Source organism: Acomys russatus, unplaced genomic scaffold (genome assembly GCF_903995435.1).
Source record: "Acomys russatus unplaced genomic scaffold, mAcoRus1.1, whole genome shotgun sequence".
NCBI lineage: Eukaryota > Metazoa > Chordata > Mammalia > Rodentia > Muridae > Acomys > Acomys russatus.
This window is the reverse complement of record NW_026131885.1, coordinates 38142-61428: the sequence shown is the minus strand read 5'-3', so window position 1 is coordinate 61428 and position 23287 is coordinate 38142. Positions and strand designations below refer to the sequence as shown.

The window sequence follows — 23287 nt, the reverse complement described above, 5'->3', positions numbered from 1 at the left end:
AATGAGCTGATAATGCTAAGTGCCAGGAGCTGTCCACTCTGGCAGGGTCTCCTTGTGTTAAATCCGTCAAGCCATGCATGACACCACAACATTTCTGAAGTGCTTCTCCACATGAACTGGTTGTGTCTTATGATCCAATTATTTACTTAATTTGAATTACAACCTGTGGGAGAAAATGTATCATCCTGATTTTCAGCTGATAAAACTGAGGCTCACTGCCTTGTGGTCTTCCTCAGCCAAGCAGTGGTAGAGGCATGGTTCAGTCGGCACCTAAGAAGAAAACATCCTGATAGAAACCTTAGAAGAAACCAATCCTAAGAAGTTACGGACATCTTCCTAGAGAAACCTCTGTGTCCACAGGACCAGAATGGAGGCCATTCAGCTGCTCTTGTGGTACCCGAGAGATATGAAAGAACGATTCGGCCACCAAGACAATCTCTGCAATAAAACTAGAAGGTTCCAGAAACTTGAGAAAATAAAAGACCCAGCATTAATTTTCTACAATACATTTTGCATTAATCTCTTAAATGGATTTTATAAGGATTTTTATTGCACATAATTCTACCTGAAACCTAAGTCAGATTTACAGAAGCTGAAATTTCCATAAAATATAAAAAGTGAATAATTTAGAATACATCTTACTGTACAATAAATATACGCCTAGACAGGAAGGGATCTATAGCCTCATTTTCCTCCTGACATCCACAGAACAGCTTTCTCTGGCAAAAGTTTGCTGAGGCCAGCAATTCAGCCAGAGCACTAACAGAGCAAAGCATGAGTTTCCTTTGGTTAAAATGCCTTTCATACCAAAGACAGATGGGAGAACAGGCTCCAGATGCAAGCTATCTGGCTTGCAACACACATCTGCCACCTGACCTTGAACAAATGTATAAAACCTCTCTGAGCCTGTTTCCTCCTCTACAAATTGATGGAGGATTTTGTTATCAGGATTAAATAAAATAATGCATATAACCTCATTAGATGATTTGGGCACAAAGCAAGCACTTAAATGTTAGCTATCATCATAACATCTTCGTGTCTGTCAAAGCCTGTACAAAATTCTATTCCTGTCCCTTCATTCTGCTGTGCTGGACAGCTAAGGAACCACAGTGATTATCTTTATAACTTTAGGCAGAAGTTCCGGTGATGCTAATGTCTCTTTTATTCTCTGGTGAAGTAGGCACACTAAGGAATTAAGTTAGGAAACAGCCATACACCTACGTGGTGCCCACTGTGAACCATACTGCCTACGTGTGCCCACTGTGAACCATACTGCCTACGTGGTGCCCACTGTGGACCATACTGCCTACGTGGTGCCCACTGTGAACCATACACCTACGTGGTGCCCACTGTGAACCATACAACTACGTGGTGCCCACTGTGAACCATACACCTACGTGGTGCCCACTGTGAACCATACACCTACGTGGTGCCCACTGTGAACCATACACCTACGTGGTGCCCACTGTGAACCATACTGCCTACGTGGTGCCCACTGTGAACCATACACCTACGTGGTGCCCACTGTGAACCATACTGCCTACGTGGTGGCCAATGAGCAGCACTGCTGTTTCTGAAGCTCCCAATAGCCTTTGCTCTTCTAAATGTGAATTTCACAGCTAAGGAAATGGAAACCCCAAGGAGTCATGCTAGTGGGTACAGAGAGACAGGAATGAGTTCAGAACAATCTCACTGTATGCCCTCCTTGTGCCAACCACATTTGCATCGTGTATAAGCATGTAACATCCCATCCTAACACACCCCACATCCCGCTCTGCTTGATGTCTCTACCCATCCTGAAATCTCTCCGTGCAGTCATTGTCATGACTAACTTGAAATGCAGTCCTCTGACAGGTGTCAGAACTTGGCCTACTCCTTTATAGCATGTTCAGCTTTTCTCTTCAATGTTCTAGTCACCCTGCTCCTTTTTGGGAAATAATTAATTTATCTTAGCTAAGATGTTGACATTTACAGCCTAACATTAACACTCTTAGAACAATAAGCCTTTTAGCCAACAATATCCTAACATTTGAAAATATAACCTGTGTGATCACAAAATTGTTTCACAAACAAGAAATTAAGTTTACTTAATTTTTCTGAAAGTCAGAAAGGTAGTGACTGGCAATTAAGGCATTTCACAGAACTGACTCCAAAACTAATCAGACCACGTGCCCTCCCTTCCTTCCTCCCTCCGTCCGCTCCCTCCGTCCCTGCCAGGGGACTGAATCCAGTGAGCCTCATTTTTAGGCAAATGATCCCCAGTCTCTTTTATTGTTTTTTTGAATTTTGACATAGTTTCACTAGGTTTCCCAGGCTGGTTTTGAACTTGCTTCTGTAGTCTACACAGGACTTGAATTTGCAATCCTCCTGACTCTGCTGAGATGGCAAGCTTGTGCCTCCAGGAATGCCTGAGCCTTTTACTTTTAACTGTTAAAATTTAAACAGAAGTACAAAGGTTATGGTTGTCCAGAAGATGGAAGTAACAGAGATAATATGACCTGTGTTCACAGTCTACACAGTCAGCAAGTTAGGCAGTTTTCAAGTAAAGATTTTACAATAACTGCCTTTCAGTTCTTCCTTTGTTATTTCCTTCCCAATCACAACAATCAGCTCAAACACTAAGCTGTCAAATACATAGTCTTGTAAATGGTGACACCCCTAAAATCAAGAGAAGAACCACCAGGGCCTTCGAGGATTCCAAACAGTCATGGCACAGGATTTGAAGAGAGATGTACCTCTGAAATGGTAGGAAGTGAAAGGATAAGGCATCTCCCAGAATTCATCGTGGTTTCAGAGGTGTTGTTGTTTCTTGCCAAGAAACAATGCAAACCAAAATAAAACAAAAACCCAAACAACAACAAAAAGAATTTAAAAACCTACCTTATTCAGAAAGATTTTAAGGTCTCAAGTCAACAAAGCTAACTGAACAATTCCCTAACAATGCATGAAGGTGTTCACATGGCTCTGGAGTCTGTCTGTGAAAAGGAGCTTCTGTCCCAGTCTCCGAGAGCCTTCACGAGATTGGCTGATGATCCCTAATGCTCTGCTTATACAAGATGTGGCATCTACTTGGAATAAACCTGTGAGAATAGTTTAATAGGTGACAAAGCTTGCACAATAAATTCGGGCTTTTAATTAATTAATTAATTTGGTCTTAATGTGAAAGAACAAAAGCAAACTTAAATTTCTAAAGCCAGGGGCCAGCTCTTCACTAAACTCGGCTTCCTTTCTTTGTCTGTCCCTATCTCATCCAGTGGGCTGAGGGAAAGGCCGGAACATAGCTGAGAGCACGCTTTGACAACTCCTAAGACACCCATACTAAGGTAAGGGACTGGACTGGTGTTATCATAGTAGATTGCAGACTCTTTCTGGCAAGGGCCAGAAGAAGCCAAAGAAGAGAGCCTGGGGGAAGGGAGGAAGGAGACACAGAACTGTTATTAATTCATTTAGGCTTTGTGCCAGTTGAATTCTAGCTGTAGACCATTTCCTGTAATTATGATTCAGCAGTGCCAGGAACAAATATAGCTATCAAGTTCAACACTTGCACAGAGAACAAATTAGTTCATAAAATGTAGTGGATTTTATCTCCAAATTGAAATTTTGGCCTAAGCCAGCGACAGACAGTAAGTCATTTAAGCTTTTCTCAGTAGAGTAATTTCGGTTAGCTGATATTTTTCAAGGGGGGGAAATAGCCATTAAGAGTAGGTAAAATGATTAGGAAAAACAACATATTTCTATATCACATCCTAACAAGAGTCTTATTTATGGTCTTAAGATGGACATCTGTTCTTAAAGACTATGGTTCTATTTGATCTTTGAGACCAGTAGTTCCCAGTTTAATTTGCATAAGTGTAATCATGCTTTACAGCCACGAATTTAATTTTTGCTTAAGACCAGAGCACGGGACATGTTGTGATGGTGGTGGTGGTGGTTTGTTGTTTGAGACAGAGTCTCACTCTGCAGCCGTACCTGTCCTGTAACTCAAGATATAGTCTTGAACTCAAAGAGTTCAGCCTGCCTCTGCCTCCTGAGTTCTGGGACTGAAGTCTTGCACCACCACACCCAACAAGATCAAGGATTCTTGAGTTTTGGTATAAATTTTAAGTAATTTTCTGCAGGAAAACCTCAGAATGACTGTTGAAGAACAGTTCTGTACATTCAAAGCAGGGCCTTGTTCAGACAAGGGTGAGACAGCAGATGAATGGGGCCATCACCATGGGCTTCCGGGATGGGCAGGGTGAGCCACGCCTCCTTTTCACAGAGCAGCTGTTTTAATTGACATTGTGGGTCAAGTTTCATGCTAAAGAAATAGATAGATATGCACTTTCTTTTCAAGTGTTTCCATATATTAAGAGATTCCAAAGCCTGGATTTTTCTATGTGTGAAGTGCTTTGATTTGCAAAATGTGCAACCTGAACATTTAAACTGCCATGCGAATTGAACAGCTCATAAGATTACCACATACATTTGGGCCATTGTTGTTTTCATAGTTTTTGTTTGAGGCAGGGCTTCACGTTCCAGGTTGGCCTTGAACTCACTGTGTAGTTATGGATGACCTTGAATTCTGGTCCTTCTACCTCCCTTTCCTGAGAGCCGGGAGTACAGGTGCGCACCATCATGCCCAGCTTTAGATGGTGCTCTGGACCAAAGCCTGAGTCTGTGTGTGCCACATAAATATCCTACGAACCAAGAGGCATCCCCAGCACAGGAAGCTACTTTGATAACTGTTCTAAGCCTGAACTGCTTGCGATTCTGGAGCATGCGCAGTAGTCATCAGTGGCTAGGTGGAGAGTTGGATGGATGCAGGAGTGACGTGCCGAGTCCTTAGAATTTCTGATCATATCCAGCTCCTAAAGCAACACTCTCCCCAACACTTGAAGTAATTAATAATGATCACCCCTTTGTTTTAAGTACAGAGAACTATCCGATAAGGCAACAACACACTTGTTCATTGTGGACACGTCCTTCCCTCAACGGTAACATTTTTATTTTGTTTCAGGTGACACCGTCTACCTATCTTTCATGGTGCAGCTCATTGCATTTTTAAAAGATGTTTTTTTCCAGGAGCTAATTGAGCTTTATCTATGTGAGTGCGCTGGAATCTGTCACTGACAGCCTGCAGAAGGCCATTTCTTCAATTGCTCGAAAGAACTAAAGAGTCAGACATGACAAACTGCAGCTAGGAGCACCTGGCAGCAAGCCCATTAGTACTGCTGTGCCAAGATGCACTAATAAATTACTCAGAAAACACCGACTCACTTTATTTCTGTCATGAAACTTGCCACCCTAAAACCAAAGGAAAAAATAAAGTTGATTTTTTTTTTCTTCTATCAAGGTTTGTCAGGGCCTTTGAAAACATAATGCATTATTTATTTTATTTATTTATTACTTTTTGCAAAAATGTAATTGCTGGCAAACCCACTCTGGTCTCTGAAAACAGCTTCCTTTTGTTTCTTATATGATTTCTAGAAAACAAACCTTAGGCTTTCTTTACAGCCCTCTGCTTCTCTCTGCCAAGAAGCAACTTTTAACTCCAAGGCAACTATAGCAAATGAGAAAAACAAACTGAGCATTCTTTTCCAATCCCATTTTACAAACCAGTCCCATTGCCTTAGCTTGCTATGTAACTTAAGAGGTAATTGACTTTTTCTGAGGGGGTGGAGCAAGAGTATCTCGTTTGATCAGGATGTCCTTATCAATCATTGATTTAAGGATTAAGAATGAGATGTGAAAAGTGTCTGCTGGTATTCTGGGGATTTGCTCCGTTTAGCTTGGATCAAATTCTTCCATAGGCAGAGCAAACCAGACAGGATTCAAGTCTTAAACTGATAAGTTCCCCTCAATTTATCCTCAGGTAAGTTTCTGAATTGATTTTTCTACCATTCTCATCCCATCTCTAATGCTCATTTCTGATGACGTAGACTTGCTCTACATCACAGATGTTGGCGTTTACCTGTACGGCCCTTCTTGATGCAGCCTTTTCCATAATACAACCATAGCGACCACCGGACAACGTCTTCTACTGGGTGGTCTAGACTTATTGGAGAGAGACTGGATGCACAAATTAAATCACACTGCTGGTGCCAGATGATAAGGGATGGGAGCCAAGTAATTGGAAGGGATCAATGCAAGTTTACTAAATTAGTCTTGAGGCCTAACTATGGATACAACTGTCAGACACTCTGAGGTCCGACAAAAAGAGCACTGAGCACGTGACCCTGAGTACAGGAAGTCACATAAGATGAGAGCCTAGGCTCCAAAGAGAGCTGTCACACAAAGAAGGTGTTCATTTGGAAGCAAGATTTCCTACAGCAATTGCAAACACAGCCTCAAGGTTATTCCCCCACGTGCTGAAAATATCAGCACGCCGACAGAGATGGTGGGTTACAGAAAGACTCACGTGGGAAACTCCACTCTGAGCATCTTCTCCCAGCCATTTCTCACTAGGCACTCATTTGATGCAGTCCCCAAGGAAAACACCTTGACAACGAAAAAACAGCTGTTCAACCAACAGCCTGAATGACAGGAGGTGAAGATGCTATGGGCTCCCCAAACTGACTCATCCCCCCCCATACAGTCATGGAACAGATGTCCTTAGTCCAGAGTTTGGCAACACAGAGTGCACTAGTAGCAAGTCTGGTCTCTGTATTCTCAGCTGCCTAGGTTTGAGGCTGAGATGCAAAGGAAAGGAGAGAACATCATTCTGGTACTCTATTCTAAGAAGCTCAAAGCTCAGAATGTGTGACCTTTTTTCCATATCTCCACCATAAACAACCCTTTCAGATTACTTTTGCTGTATCTGGGATGGAGGCACCAATCTGCTCCTTAGGCAAAGTTATTCCCACAGAGGTGAGCCAATAAAATCAAGCCATTCACTCCTCGGCACCTGGCTCATCTTCTGCTTCAGGCAGGTGTCCCTTCCCTGTAGAATGCCAACTTAACTGTGTGGCATAGCAACCTCAGAGTCTCCACTAGTCTCCCTTAGTCATGCCAGCACCCACAACTTCTCCCAGCATCACGCATTGTTATCTTAGTTTCTTCTAGAAACTGTTCTCTCTATACTATCTCAACAGCTCCTTCAGCAAACACAGAGTGTGTGTTGTTTTTGCCATAGGCTCATGCTGCCATTGAGAATAAACAGTAATACAAGGCTCAGTTCATCTAGTATGTATGTGCTGAGCACACTTCCGACACACAAGGAAAAATAAATAAAGCATGTCATACTTACGAGAAAGGGAAAGTGATGTTCCTGTGAGCTCTGGAATCTGCTTTGGATTCACAGGTGAGACCCCCTTGTACCAGAATCCTTTCAGAAAAGTGACAACTTCTTCTGAATAAAGCCGGTAGCCCAGCTCCAACACGTTATTCTCTTCCAACTCATGCCCCCAGCCCATTCATCTGCAGAAAATATAGAGCCCAAGCCAATGTCTGAACCTTGGTGTCCCTTTCTTTTTCATGTCCAGGTTGATAAATGAAGTAGGACAAAAGACTCAGGGAAAAATGTAAGTAAGTCAGTTGAGTCTGCTGAGTACAGTAGCTCCCTGTACTATACTCCCAGCAGCTAGGAGGCCAACCTGGGCTCCTGTGGAGAGTTCCAGACCAGCCTGAGTTACCATGTGATACCCTGCCTCAAAACAAAAACAACTAGACTGAAAAAAAAATATCAGTTTGATTGTATTTACAAAATAACTTAAATAACTTAAATAAAATCCAAATCCCTTTGCATCCTTTTGTTTAAGACTCACATTCTCCTCTGTGAGAAAATTGATGGAGGAATTGTGTTTCCTTTGCTTTGAAATTTATTGGCACCCAATTCTAGATTTACTCTCCAACAGTTAAATTAGGAGATGGCTCGTAGTGGATCTGCCCTGAGTTTCTTCTGGCTTCCTTTCTCCTGACAGACTGAGGCCTCACCAGGTGTAGCTCACCTTTGCTTATTCCCACTCAGGGTCTGCCCCATTGAGAAACTTCGAAGCCACACTGGGGAAGATGCATTTCTCAAGTTAGTGTGTGCATTCTGATGGTTGGGGGTGACAGTGGACACCATGAAAGTCATATTTGTCATTTTCTCCAGCCACATGTGGAACCTGGTGCTGCTTAAGGCTGAAAATCCACCACTCAGTGAGTGAGCAAGCAAAGTTACCTCTTGATATGTACATAATTAGACCTGCATTGTGGCCATTATTAATGACTGCGTATATTGTTGATGACTATAAACTTGATTTTCAAATTAAATAAAGTAACAACTATAGCAAAAGAGAGGCTTACAGCATCCCAAAATATTATTTACCAACTATGTTGTGTCACCTACCCTTTCCTGCTTCTCTCTGGCACTAAGTGACCAGCACAAAGGCATAGCATAATGGTTTATTATATATCAAATGTATCTTCAGCTGTGCTTCCGCTCCATATGCTATTTCTCAAATAGAAAGTTACACAAATGTGCAAGATTTACAGGAATTATTTCTTCTATGATCGTCACTTTATTCTTCCATTTCCAAAGGCCTAAGGATGCTCGCCCAGATACCTAAATTTGATAGTTCTGTATGGAATGCTTAACTCATATAGCTTCTCACGTACGGTGATATTCGAGGAGCTTGCATCTTACATAACCCTACTGGGGCTTATATAATGCTTCAGAAATGTGTGCTGGTACAGTGAACTTTAGTTCTCTACCTTTAAATATGGTGTCATCTTCCACCCTGAAAACTCAGTGATAAATTTGGTATTAAGACTGTGACAAATTTAATGGAAAGAGTAAAGACTCTGAAACTAGAAAGACAAGCTTCTTGTGCTGGGCTGTCCTTTTGCTAACTGCGTTCTCTCAGACCAGTAAATGTACTCCTCTGAGATATAAATTCCACTCCTGTAAAGTATAAATTGTAGTGAGTTACACATACATATCCTTTCAAGAAAGGCTATGTGCACATCCTAAATTTTGGAACCTGTGGACATTAGTTCATATGTGAAAAAAGTATGTATTATCTTATGTGATGCAATTAAGTGAGAAATTCTATTGGATATTGAGTAGCTTGTAGATATATTATATGTCCTCATAAAGAAGAAATAAAAGAGCAGAGGACATAACAGTGGTAGAGTGCTTGCATATCATGACATGGACTTCAGAGAGAGGAGGATACGGGGGAGGGGAGATTGAGAAAACAGTTGTTTAGATGTGGGACAATGCAGGGAAGAGATTCTCCCTGGCGTCTGCAGAAGAATGTAGACACTTTGACTTCAGACTTGACAAGGACTACAAAAGAGAGGAGAGAGAGAGAGAGAGAGAGAGAGAGAGAGAGAGAGAGAGAGAGAGAGAGAGAGAGAGAGAGAGAGAGAGAGAGAGAGAGAGAGAAGAAGAGAGAGACATTTCCACTGTTCCAAGCTACCATGTTTGTGGTTTGGTTTGGTTTGGTTTTTGTTTAAAGCATCACAGAAAATAAAAGCATGAATGATATTACCTTTCAGTTGCAATGAACATTATTAAGAATGAGGTTAGGAATGTGGGTTGGAGGAATAAGCATCCAGGGAATAGCTTTCTTATCCTCGACTTACTCTTATTATCTCTATTGTTTCTTAACCAAAATATACACATAGAAGTATCAAGTCTTCAAATCTTTACAGAACACTAATTTATGTTCACTCCTGCAAGAGATAAACAATTAGCAGAAACAACTCTCCTTCCCAACTTCTTTGGTTCCTGCCTGAAGTCCTACTGTTCTACAGTAATTACAGCCATAATCGACTGCCCCTCTTCTCTCTCAAGCAGGCCTGCAAGTTACAAGCTGACACAAAAGAGACTCATGAGATTGGCTTGTGGAGCGGACAGCATTTCATCTACCATGTGCACCACTTCAGCCTGTTATCTCATCAGGTCTCTGTGCACTAACCAAAGAGTCAGCGTTCAGCTGGTGCAACTCTTGCCCACATCTACCTCTCACAATCTACCTAGCAAAGCTGTGATTACAGGCATTGCCAATGCTTTTCCCCAAGCAGAAACAAGCTTGGTGATTCAGAGAAGAGGTGGGACCCCTAGAACATAAAGGGTTGTAGATGGACTAACCAAGAAAGAATGGACTTGCTAACTTTGGAGTGCTCAAAATATGTTTTATGCACCAACCACAGCACAGTGATGGTTAGAACTGTAGAGTGGCCAGCCTCGCCTCTGTGCAACTTGTTCCATCGTCAGACTTCGAGCACATATGCTGGCCCTAGAAATCAGCTCAAAATGTGGCCTATTCATATTATAAGATATCAGCTATATCTGTGTATGAACACACATGTGTGCATGTATGTGTTCTCCCATGTTTTAGTGAGTGCACATATGCTTATAAATACTAGAAGTCAACGTTCTATGTCATTCTTCAAGATGCATCTATCATATTGTTTGGGCTCCCCAATTAGAATAGGCCAGCTGGCCAAGAAGCCTCAGACTTCTCCTAGCCCCATCCCCTCAGCACCAGCATTCCAAATTTGTATCAGCATGGCAGTTTGTTATAAGTTTGCTGGAACTTTTTGGGGGAGTTGTTGTGTTTTGTTTATGGAAATTTTACTGCAGCATTCCAACAGTGCATTACCTTTTCTTTTCAACATTTTGCTCTGCAGCTTCCTTCACCTTTTTTGCTCAGATGCCAAAGAGCCGGGCATAGGTGCAAGCCATGTGAAGACTGGCAAAAGCCTTGAAGTTCTTCTTTTATGGCTTTTTGGAGTTTTTTGTTTGTTTTGTTTTGTTTGTTTATGTTTTGTTTTGTTTTGCTTGTTTGCATTTCAAGACAGGGTTTCTCTATGTTATCTTGGCTGTCCTGGACTCACTTTGTAGACCAGGCTGGGCTCGAACTCATGGCAATTCGTCTGCCTCTGCCTCCCAAGTGCTGGGATTAAAGGCATGGGCCACTCTTCTTCTGTGATGATTCCTGCATGGGCACCACAGGTCCTGTCAGCTGGGGGGTGGGGGGCAGGTTAAGTTCTTCATCAGAACCATCTCCCTTCTTCAGAGCAGAAGGCTTCCTTTTGTATGAGCTTGGATGGGTACTCCTTTAGGCGCTGCACATTGGCCTGTAGTGACTCAGTGGATTTGTTTTCACCTCCTAGGGTCCACAGAGATGCTGATGGTGAGAGCCATTTTCTTATGGGTACCAGCCACCCGGAGTTCTTCCAGGCTGAATGTCTTGCCAGCTTGGACCTTGGTGTGTATCTAAGTGTGTGGCACCTCACTATGGGCCTGATGGGACTGAAGGCTGGACTACAGGCAATGCGGCACGCTCTCTCCCTGTAGAGTCTTCCGTTGGCGGATTTTGCATGCTGGCTGGTTGAACCAATGTGTCCTACTCACTGCTGCCAATCCTGTGTAAGCGGGGCTTCAGGGTCGTGCCATTCTGGCTGGGTGGCATGGCTGCCTCCTGTGGAGCAGAACAGCTGAGCGGAAAGGCTTATTTTTTTATTTTAATTTATTATAATTTATTTAGATTACATCCCAATTATCATCCCTTCACTTGTACCTTCCCATTCCCCCTCCCTCCCTCCTCCACCCTAGTCCCCTCCTCTAGACCCCTGACAGAAGGGGACGTCCTGCCCCACCATATGACCAGAGCATATCATGTCTCATCCGAATAGCCTGCTTCCCTTCCTCTGTGTACTTCTGGGCCTCCCCACCAAGGGGAAGTGAGCAAATAGGGGTCACTAGAGTTCATGTCAGAGGCAGTCCCCCACTCTCCCACAACCATGAAGAATGAGCTGCCCATTGGCTAGATCTGAACTTATTCTCAGTGTTTCATGCTTGCCTGGAAGTCACCTTCTCAAAGGAACTGACTTTCTAGCCATACCAGCTGAGTTTTAAACAATACTGAGGTAGGTTTCAGAGACAGAAAAGACAAAAGAAAAAGGCAGAAGACATCTGAGCACAGTCAAAGACGTTAAAACTAAGAGAGCTGAAACTAAAGAATTCTGAAAAGGCATCTTCAATAGTTGTTCTTGGGGGTGGGGGGAGGACCCTGCAGCAATAGTTTGTATGATCTGGCAAAAGGCTTGAGTGGCCTGCTCAGAAGTTTCCTTTGTCTTGTGAGGTTATCAGGGATGTGTATAAAAGAGTAAATGATTTCGTTCATCTACTTAAAAGTATTAAAACAAAAAAGGTGGGAAGATTACAGAACTGGAAGTAGCTATTATAAGTGTTGTTATCATACTGACAAATGGTGGTTTATGTTAGTGATGAAAGAGGAGTGAGGCCAGATTAAAGGGACACCTATAAAAGAGACTCCTAGGCTTCAGTGAGCAACCGGGAACAGGAGGAACAGCAATGTCCAATCTGGGGTATAGCGATGCTAAGCTGCATGGGTAACTGAAACACACCTCTAACCCCAGCTACTCTAGAAGCAAAGTCAAGGATCCCACATGAGACAAGAGTTCAAGACCAGACTGAACAGAAAAATAAGAACCACACTCCAAACAAGCGGTAACAAGAGTGGATGGTAACGGTAAGGCACTTTACCATGGAGAAATACAGCAACAGAAGCAAATAACAGAAAAGCCAAAGCAATGTGGATTAAAACAGGGAAATGTATTTATTTCTTAGGAGGCCTCTAAGAGCTGTCTGTGACTCAGTCAATGTTCTGTGGTGCTGGAGGAACAACTTCTTTGGTCTTGTTGGTTTTCAACTAAAGGATTCTCTCCTAAAGGTTACCGTGGACCAAGTAGCTGCACTCTTTCCTCATTCTAACCACCAATGAAGAAGTGGGTTACAAAAGGAGTGCCTTCAACTAGACAGGATCCCCCATAAACTGTCTCACATACATTTGTGTTTGTATCATATTGAAAATGATGAAAAGGGGGCACTGGAAACATAGATGTCATTAGAAAGGCTATTTTCCCACTCAGCAATGATAGATCCTAGTCGTGTCTTAGGAGCACACAGGAAATTCTGTGATGCTGACCACTCTCCATAGCCATGAGATGGGAAACAAACCCATCTCAGGAGAAAACAAACGTTGAAAAGAAGGTAAACGTGGTGGGGTAGGGGGTGTGGGGGAAGGGGGGATGGGGGGGCGGCAGGGGGAGGGTAGACAGTCAATGGTAAACACCCAGGAAGCAGCTGGAAATGTCTCTCAAGTTTTTTTAAGGTAGCAAAAATAAAGATGAGAAGTTTATAATCTTTTCTTTATGCTTTCAGTTGTTCCAAAAGAAACCATGGCGACTCTGAAAGTCGCCTATTTATTCACTCCAGAGAGAAATTTGTTGGCATGGCAATAAAACCAAACAGAAATTACAGTGTTATGATTGTCAAAAACGAGTAATTCACACGGTTTACAGGTAAGAACCATCTAGGTTTGTTCAATAGCTCTGCTACAGATGCCCACAGGCAAGTCATATTTTACCTCTGTCAAGTTTTGGGGCCATTTCTTAATTTTGCTTCATGGATTTTGAGGCTATGAACATTCAAAATCTCTTACAGCAACTTCTTTAAAACATACCTCATAGGTCAGTGTTTATCCTTTGTCAGGAATATAATTTGTTTTCATGACTCTAAGGTTTGAAAATTGAATTTGAGAATTAGAGCTCCTCCAAGAATCCATGGTACCTGGAAAGCTTGGATATCAAACCCCCTACCTCAGGGTGTCACCTGCTACGATCAATATTATTCTCAAACTGACTTCATATTGTCAAATGACTATTCACTATATATCTGTGAAGAATTTGGGCCCCTAACAAAAATCCCATATATTCTTTCTGGGAAATAAGGAAAATAAGTAGATCCATAAAGCAAACCATCCACAAGCCTAAAAATACATCATCACCTGGAAAGGTCCTGAAATGACCACATTATGATGAAGTGGCTGAAAGTCAAGTGTACCTGGGACAGTAGGGCGATCTGGAGAACAGAGACACTCAGCAGGATCTCAGATATAAAATCATGGGCCTGAAACAGACTTACTTATCAAATAGAGCCAAAAGGAAGAAGTTGCAAGGAAACGAATTGTACCTAAAAGGGGGCAGCTCTCCCCATCAAAATTCCAATGGCATTTTCCATGTACATATGAAAAAAATCCTAAAATATATAATAAACCACAAAAGTCTGAAATATCCAAAGCTGTTTTGAAGGATAAGCACAAAACTTGCAGCATAATATTATTTGGCTTCAAAATATGCAACAAAGTCAAACACCATGAGATCAGCATAGTAGAGATTCATACTTTTACAGCCAACTGCTCTTTTGTAACGGTAGCAAGAATACACAGCAGGAAGGGGCTGTGTCTCTAGTAAGTGATGTTGGGAAAGCTAAAAATCTGTATGTAAATGACTTAGGACATTACTTCATACTACATTTATGAATACATTCAAATTGACTAAACACTTAAAAGACTTAAAACTACTAGAAGAAAACATAGTAGAAAAAAATCTCTGCTGTCTCGGTCTAACAGCACAGGCAATAAAGGCAAAATTAAGCAAAGAGGGCTGCATCAAACCAAAAGTTTCTGCACCACAAAGTAAACAGTCAACAGAATGAACAAGAACCTGTGAGAATAAAATATTTGCATATGCATTTGGTACAGCTTAACGTCAAGATGTGTAGAGAACTCAAATGAGTTAGTCCATTCGTGGGCCGGAGAGATGAGCATCTCCTGTTTCTTCAGAGGATGCAGAGTCGGTTCCCAGCATCCACATGGCAGCTCATGACTGTCTTTAACTCGGGTTCCAAAAGATTCGGTACCCTCTTCTGGATCTGCAGGCACTAGGTGTGCTTGTGATGCAGACACTTGCATGTGGGAAAAAACACATACCCATAAAACAAAGATTGTCTTACTTAAAAAAAAAAACAAATAATGTTATTCTAAAACAAAAACCATTAAGTGGATCTAAGTAGGCACGTCTGAAGAGTCTGAAGAGAAGAACTTGAGTGGTTAGAGAATCTTTGGGGAAAAAAGCTAGAATTAGTCAGTCACCAGGGAACTGCATATTCAAACCACATTTGTTATAGTATAAATTTAGTTACAACATATATATGACATATAACAAACGTTTGAAATGGTGTGGAGAAAAGAGAACTTTTACATGTACTTGGTATAAGTATAAATGAACACAGGAGTATTTGTGTAAAGAAATACAGTTTAGACTTTCCTCCAAGACTTTGAAATGAAATTACCATATGATCCAACAATCCAACTACTAAATATGTCAAATAAAAATCAGCACTCTTTTCAGCATAATTTACAATCTATACAGACTAAAAGCTCACCAGAAGATGAATGGCTACAGTGTACTCTGTGTGTGTGTGTGTGTGTGTGTGTGTGCGTGTGTTTGATATTTTTTAAAAGGAGAAAACATTCTGTCAGTTGCAACAATGGATAGGCGTAGAAGACACTGTGTTAAGTGAAATAAGCCAGATACAGAATGACAAATATTACATGAAATGAATTATATATGTAACAATGAAAGATTCACCTCACAGAAGTGGAGTGGACTGCTAGTTTACAAGGCCCACAGTGGCAGAAGCTGGGAAAGGGAGCTGGTAGTCAGCACATAGAAAATGACAGATAAGAGGAATAGTTAAGACATCTATTAAACAGCATCGTGACTAGTCAGTGATAAATACATTGTATTACTAAATAATGCAGAGTGTAGCTTAAGGGATCTCATCACAAACTCGGTAACTGCATCAGGTGTAAGTTAGCATGATGTAATTGTTCAACAATATGCATTTGCTTTGAAACATCATGCTGTGCACAAGAGATATATATGCTTTCTTGAGTCAGTTATTTTAAATAAAATTAAATGTTTAATAGTAAAATAAGACAGTCATTCTTTCACAGAAATAAATCTATTAAAAATATTTAGTAAAGTGGAAAAAGAGAAAGTAATCTCTGAAATAGTAAAGACTAGGTATGTCAATCAATGTCCCAGTTAATAATAAAACACTAGAAGCATTTCTACTGAGATCAGAATGTTTTTTAAAAAGTACATATTATTGTCACCATTATATGAAAATTCTATGGATTAAAATGTATCAATAGAAAAAAGCAAGATATATTATCACTGGAAATGTGACAAAATATATACAGATATCTTTTTAGTTACATACAGATAATATAACTTGTATATTTATGTAAAAAATTCTGTACATAACAAATTAGGATCTGCTAAATTTGGAAGACTTTAGAAACACAGTCAATCCCCCTCCCCCACCCAAAAAAGAGAAAGAATAAAATTTGTGTCTAGAATAACGGTAGCAATGATTAAGACATATGAAGGAAAAGCTTTCAGTAATGGAATAACAGCAGTCTGCCATTCTAGTGAATGAAAGATGGTGAGAAGAGTCAACAGGGTGTATCTGGTCCCTGGCTAATTATCCAGTCAGGCTGGGCAGCCCTGAGCACTAGGAAAAGCCTAAGCCCGTACCACATATTTCCATCTATACTGAGGAGAGGAGCACAGAGAAGTATCAGCTGCCTGTATGGAGATGTGAACTGTGTTCTAAGGAACAGCCCTGTTTGAGGGGCAACAAGTTAAGGCATCCTACGCTCAGACAGAAGGTGTTAGAAAGTGCTGCATTGGCCAGAGATGTACCACACCTCTGATGAACCTTCATAGACCTGCTGATAACTCACAACACAGCAGGAAGCAGGAATGGATGTTGCCTGAAGGGCCGCACAGAAATAGAGCTTGATTCTTCCTCACAAATAAGGTGAAGAGCTCCACTAAAGAGAAACAAAATAGTTCTGGAAGGCATTAATATTTTGTTAAATGGATTTTTTTTCTACTTATTAATTTACTGAAAATGTTTTTGAAATGATAAATATATTCGTTTATAAATAATAAGCAAATAAATGAATTTATGATTTCCTAGGCTAATCAAAGACAGGAAGAGAAAATAATATCTAGAGAGAACCGATCACAAGCCAGGACAAGGATATTTAAAGGGACAGCAAGTTCAGGGGCCTTGAGTTCCAAGGGCAACAGAAACAGTCTCCCCAAAAGAGCCCAGTGGGCAAGGAAAAGCAATGGTACAACATAAAGGAGGAAGATACGAAAGTGGCCTTCCGGTCCCTGCTAAACAGCTCGGGCTTAGCTAAAATGCAAGGATAATCGACTGATTAATGAGTGAAAAACAAGAGAATTATATCAAAGCTATGCTTTAAAAATATTACTTGGTTGTTACATTAGTCTATTTTTGTAATTATAACAAAATACTTGTGACTTAATAACTTCACACACAAAAACGAAGTTTATTTAGCTTACAGTTCAGAAAGGAGAACATTTAGGATCCAGCAGCTGCATCCATTTGGCCTCTGGTAAAGCGGGAAGCATTCCGCTGGGCAGGAAAGGCGTACGCAGGAGAAAGATGCAATTAACAGGGAACTGGAAGGCAACTGAGAGGCCATGCTTTCTCTAACAATCACACCTATGAGCAACCAGGGTAGCTAATTAATAACCGAAGAGCCTCCCATGAAGGTATATCTATCTTTTGAAGACCCCAGCAACTTTTAGCACGACCACGATTGGGCAGTTTATCCTCAGCACATGAAACCCTGAGGCACATACAGAAACCATACCTAAACCAAAGCAGATGCTAGACAAATGGCAGGCTGAACAGCGGAGAGGAAGTTGAGAGAGCACTGAAGACAGTACCAGTTCAGGGCAGGAGAGACAGGCTGATGGCTAATCCTACAGTGCCAGTGGTGGAGTCAGTGCAAAGATAGACTCAAGCAATATGTTGGCAAATATAAAAGAAACTCTTAGGTGGGTCAATCTCCAGCACTGAAGAAAACAAAAGGAGGCATGGGATTCTTAGGGAACATAAACAGAGTGGAAGGAAGGTGTCCAGGTTTCCAGCCTGTGCAGTACCGGGATTAGCAAAGTGGCTAAGAATAGACATAGACGAGGAGTTTGTATTAAGAGAGCATAAGAGTTCAGTTTTGAACCGAGTAAATTTAAGGAGGTTGTGAGACATCTAAGAGGAGCTGTCAAGTAGTCAGTCAGATATAAGAGCCTAAACTCCAAGAGAGGTTTAAGTTAAAGATATAAATGGAGCTGTCAGTGTGTCAATGTGTCCGCGCTTTAAGTCAGGGGAAAAATGACGTCACCCAAGAGAATGGTACCAAACTAAGTTGCTACATTGGTTCTATCTGTACCATAGTAATAAACAGTTATTTACTTTTAATATTTTTTCTAGAATCCATTTTAAATGTCCACTTAAATGTCCATTTTAATCTCTTCCACAGTCACAGAATCTGTGAAAGCTTATGTAGTAACTATGTTCAGGCTTGACATTCAACCAATAAGTTACTGTGAAAGGAAAATTATTTGCCTATATACTACCTATAATAAAATTTGATTCCACTTTAATTGCCTATAACCTTTCAGGAAATACTGATGAATAATAAGAAACATTGAGGAAAATGTGGACGAGCCTAAAACTGGACAGGGATATTTGAATCTTAAGACTGAGTTTGCAAAAAATGAGCATCCAGAGTAATGGGATGAGTGCGTATTGCTTCATATTAGCCACTTTCTAGGTTGAATGGCTTAGTCTCACACACACACACACACACACACACACACACACACACACACACACACACACCAGACTGTTGTCCTCAGCTGAAGAGGAAAAACTCATCCAAGGCCATACCCCCTTCTTCCTACAGAACATCCACATCTAGGGATCAGTCCGGATTCCACACGCCCTGACCCTATGCCATAAGTCAGCCACCTCTAAAGGGTTCATCCAATATGGCAACCACTCACCCCAGATGTTTTCACATTTGTTACTTTTCTTAGCATTTATTTATTTTTATTTTATCTGCGTAAGTGTTTTGCCTACATCTGTGTCTGTGTACCATACATGTGCCTGCAGGTCTCCTAGACTGAAATTGCAGATGGTTGTAGGCTACCATGTGGGTGCTGGAAACTTAACCTGGAAGAGCATCAGCTGTTCTTAATCCGGAGTCCTCTTTCCAGCCTCTATCAGGTCCCTTAACTGTGGTGTTGAATACAGAGTGAGATAGGTTCGAAGCCTAAAATGGCCCATGCAGATTTTATAGTTGTTACATGAAATATAGAGAATATTACATTTGAAAACTCATATTTATTATGTTGGATTATAAAATGTTTACTATATAAAATTAAATATTTCCTATTTTTCCAGATGATAAAATGTCATTTAATGATTTTTTTAATGAGCAATCAAGTTACAAAGAAACACTGTTAAATTAGAAAGAGGACAGTCTGAAAGACCACATACTTTTTTCATTTTTAATATAAGATATTACAGAAAATGCAAAACTACAGATGTGGTAAAAATATGAATGGTTTCCCAGAGCCCAGGAAAAGAGAAGGAACATTAAATAGAGAATTTTTTTCTTTTTTCTAGCTGCTTCCATTTTTTCTCTTTTATTTAATTTTTAATTTTAATTTATTATGCTTTATTCAGATTACATCCCAACTGTTATCCCCTCACTTGGATCTTTCTGTTCCTATCCACCCTCCCTCCCTCTTCTGCACTATTCCCCTCCCCTAGACCTCCAAAAGAAGGGGCCCTCCTCCCCCACCATATGACCATAGCATATCAGGTCTCATCCGGATAGCCTGGATCCTCTTCCTCTATGGGCCCCCAGGCCTCCTCACCAAGGAGAAGTCATCAAATCAGGGGCACCAGAGATCATGTCAGAGGCAGTCCCCACTCTCCCCACATGAATGAGCTGTCCATTGGCTAGGTTTGTTCCATGCATAATTTTTGGTTGGTGCAACAGTTTGTGCAGGCCCCCTGGATCCAGACACATCAGCCTTAATGATCTCCTTGTGGGGTCCCTGAACACTATGGGTTCTTCCATACCACTCTCATCTGGAGTCCAGCAGCAAGTACCAGCTTCTGTCCCGATCCCTCACTGAGTGGAGCCTCTCAGAGGGTATCTATGTTGGGCCAAGATGTCAGGCATGGAACACATACCATGTCTGATCAGCAGGACAGCAGTGACTTCACAGCGACTAAAGGACTGAACTGAGAACTAAAAATCACCAGTGGTGATGATTCCCAGATTAGAGGGGTCCACAGGGTGGAGCACAGGTGGGTCTGGCCTTGGGCTACCAGGCTGATCCACAGAAAAGTCCCTCTGTCCCAAGAGACCTGTGCATAGTCTCCAAAGTGTAGCCACTTACCTGCTTGCTCGACACACCCTCTCATCTTTTCTTTGTAAATATAGATACTCAGAAAATATAGAACTTGTATGTGTGGCTTGCAAAAAAGAACATAGTATATTTATATTTTTTTGGATGAGCTTGCCATGATTAATATTGTTTTACACTTTCAGACCATCTTTCTGTCTTCAGTGCTTCTTTTTCCAGTCTATGCATGTGCACGTACATGTCTTATCACTTTGTTTTCATCTCCCACCCTACTTACCATCCTCACACATCTTCTCCATCATATTATCCTTTCGAGATAAGGCCTTATTCCAATATGTAGCATGCTATTCATGTAGGATTATGGAGGTTTTGTGGAGAAGGATAGGATTTTATACCAAGGAATCAAGGCAAACATGAGAAAGCACAGGGGATGGGTGCACAGTGGTGCACCTCCTATCACCTCAGGCTGAGGACCACCTCTGCGCCTAGAGCACAAGCTTGGCTTCACCACTGTCTACACAGGCAGTGCTGCTTAATCCCTGAAGCCACGCACAGACTGCCAACAACTGAACCTTCTCCTCCCTTATAAGCATCTTACCTTTTAATCAGCAGTGACTGTGGCTCTTAGAGGTCTTTGCCTCTCAATCCAGCTGGCAGAGTACTGTAAAGGCAGACTTGTGGCATAACTGGGGAAAGGTATCTTCCTGGGTCCTCCTAAGTTAAATTCAAGAGATGAAGATTGAGCACACCAATCTCAATGCATGCAGTAAGCATTGAATCCCTACTCAGATCTAGCCAATGGACAGCACATTCTCCACAGTTGTGTGGAGAGCAGGGACTGACTCTGACATGAACTCTAGTGCCCCATATTTGACCACTTCCCCTTGGTGGGGAGGCCTGGTGGCACTCAGAGAATGAATAAGCAGGCTACCAAGATGAGACTTGGTAGGCTATGACCATATAGTGGGGGAGGAGGTCCCCCTCAGTCACAGACATAGGGGAGGGGAATAAGGTGAAAGCGGGAGGGAGGGAGGAACGGGAGGATACAAGAGAAGGGATAACAACTGAGATGCAATCTGAATAAGTCAATTAAATAAAAAAAAGAAATGAAGATGATTTAGCTCAGCCAATCTGGTCACAAATTTGTATTATAAGAATTAGAATTGGGAGGATTTGGGGGCCCGACAGATGCTGACGGTAGGCATGAGAGTTCAAAGTCAACGTCAAGCCAAGAGCACACCAGGTAAGACTTAGCCATTCTGGAGAAGCTGCAGTGGCTGGCGCATAGAACACACTTGACAATTGCTCTTGAATCTGAACCTCCGCTGCCTTCAAGCGTCCATTACTATCAAGCAGCTCGTTACCAAGGGGCCGGGGGCTGGAGGGGAAACTCACAGAGAGGGATCTTCAAAGTCAGGCAAGGGACCACGTTTGCTATTTTTGAATTAGGGGTAACAATTTTAAAAGCCTACAGGAGCCAGGCAGGAAATGCAAATGAAAAAAATAAGCCAGCTCTGAGAATGTGGCAGCACATACCAAGCATTTGTAAATGAAGCTGCTGCAATGCAATTTTTACAAGTCTTCTCATATTCTTTCATTTCTGTTTCAGCTGAAGTGCATATGATTGACAAAAAAAAAAAAAAAAAAAAAAAAAAAAAAAATGGTAGATGCATTTCCCTTCTTGATTCCTTCAGGGGCTTGCTTTCCAGAATCCCCTCTGGTAGACTGCATGGTCAAGTTTCTCATGCAAAAGGGTAAGTGTTTATATGACCCAAATACACCAAATCACCTCTAGACTACTTACGATGCCTAAAATAATGTAAAAAGCTATGTAAAGAGTTTTTATGCTGAATTGCTTAGGGAGGGATGGCCCAAACAACCTCCACAGTCAGTGTGGATGAAGGTTTCCCCCAGTATGTCCTATCTATAGTTGGTTGAACTCACCAGCGTGGATGAAAGTTTCCTCCAGTATGTCCTATCTATAGTTGGCTGAACTCACCAGCATGGATGAAAGTTTCCCCCAGTATGTCTTATCTATAGTTGGTTGAACTCACCAGCATGGATGAAAGTTTCCCCCAGTATGTCTTATCTATAGTTGGTTGAACTCACCAGCATGGATGAAAGTTTCCCCCAGTATGTCCTATCTATAGTTGGCTGAACTCACCAGCACGGAGTTGTCAGATACGGAATAACAAGTGCACTTAAGATACATAAGGCAAATTTTTATGCACATACATTTTGAAATTAATTGCCATACTCAAGCTCATTGACAGATCCCTCACCTCAACATGATTATCACCACATGCATGCTGAGAACTTGTAAAACCAGCCCCATTAACAAATCTCAGCTATGCATTATCACTAACGCTAACCGCCATGTTGGATATTAGATGTTCAAAATTAATTCACTTTGTGAGTGAAGCTTGCTGGTTTATCAGTATCCCACTTGCCCTCTGCTCTCTAGTCTGTGCCATTAATATTGTGAGTTTGACTGTTTTCCATTAAAAAAAAAAACCTAGACATATATGTTTTATATTGTTTACCTTTTAAAACTTAGTGACCAGTTCACTAAATAGGTACAATATGTTCACATATGATCGCTACTATGCAAAACCAATGAACCCTAACTGCTGGCTCATAACCGACACTCACCTATTCCCTATGTATCTGGGACCAAATCAGTTTGTGTGGCTTTGCTTTGCTTCAGTCATTTCACACTTGTAAATTTAGGGCTGCCTCACATTGAATTTCAGCTTAAAAAGTGGTGGATGAGTTTGACTTTTGCTGCTTGATTAAAAAGATAACAATTTAGATGTAATATGAATAAATTAATAAAATATATATATATATAAATGAAAAAAAGATAAATCAAGGTGCTAGCTAGATGGCTCAGAGGTTAAGGTAAAGGCAACCTGTATTGAAAAGGACCCAAGTTCAGTTCCCAGTACTCCTGTTAGATGGCTCACAACTACCTGAAACTCCATCTCCAGGAGATCTGATACTGTGGGCCTCCATGGGCCCCTGCATACACAGACACATATGCACACACAGTCAAACACACATGTCTACATAACTAAAGTAAGTGGTAAATCTCTAAGACGGTGTATCAAGGTCATTAGCAAGACACAGAAGACGTTGGAACATCTGTGCAACATCCTGAGGTTTCAAACCAGCA

At 41.4% G+C, this 23287-nt stretch overlaps 1 pseudogene; it reads right to left on the bottom strand.

Moving 5' to 3' along the window:
* Positions 1–10570: 10570 nt before the first annotated feature.
* LOC127186613 (60S ribosomal protein L13-like) lies at positions 10571–11387 on the bottom strand (annotated as a pseudogene).
* Positions 11388–23287: the final 11900 nt, after the last annotated feature.